The sequence below is a fragment of the Larimichthys crocea genome, chromosome XX, assembly GCF_000972845.2.
Source record: "Larimichthys crocea isolate SSNF chromosome XX, L_crocea_2.0, whole genome shotgun sequence".
NCBI lineage: Eukaryota > Metazoa > Chordata > Actinopteri > Sciaenidae > Larimichthys > Larimichthys crocea.
Genome location: NC_040030.1, coordinates 18,786,669 through 18,787,343, shown reverse-complemented (window position 1 = coordinate 18,787,343; position 675 = coordinate 18,786,669).

Below are 675 nucleotides of genomic sequence, written 5' to 3'. Positions count from 1 at the left end.
CATTCTGAATTCCACATTCTACATCCTACAGGATCGAAGCAAAAGAACAAGTTTTGGCTCTGGGGTGACCATGATGTGTGGTGTATCTAAGAAAGGGCCACAGCCAAGACCAGAGTAAAAGAACCATGATATCTTCAGATTCTGTTTCTAAATTCTAAATTCTAAATTTTAAATTCTACATTCCAAATTCCAAGTTCTAAAGTCTAAATTCTACATTCCAAATTCCAAGTTCTGAATCCTACATTCTGAATTCCTCATTCTACATTCTACAATTCTACAAGATCGAAGCAAAAGAACAAGTTTTGGGTCTCGGGTAACCATGATGTGTGGTGTACCCGAGGCAGGGCCACAGCCAAGACCAGAGCAAAAGAACCATGATGTCATCAGATTCCGGTTCTAAATTCTAAATTCTAAATTCTACATTCTAAATTCCAAATTCTAAATTATACATTCTGAATTCTAAATTCACTATCTAAAAGATCAAAGCAAAATAACAAGTCTTGGCTCTGGGGTGACCATGATGTGTGGTGTGTCTGAGAAACGGCCACAGCCAAGACTGGGATGTTGGGGGGGGATATTTCAAATCAGGCACCCCGCAGCTCCGAATGTGGGAGTGGGAATTAGACATCTTTCGAACTGGAATCGTTTAAGCATCATTGTTCTTGCTTTTGTTCT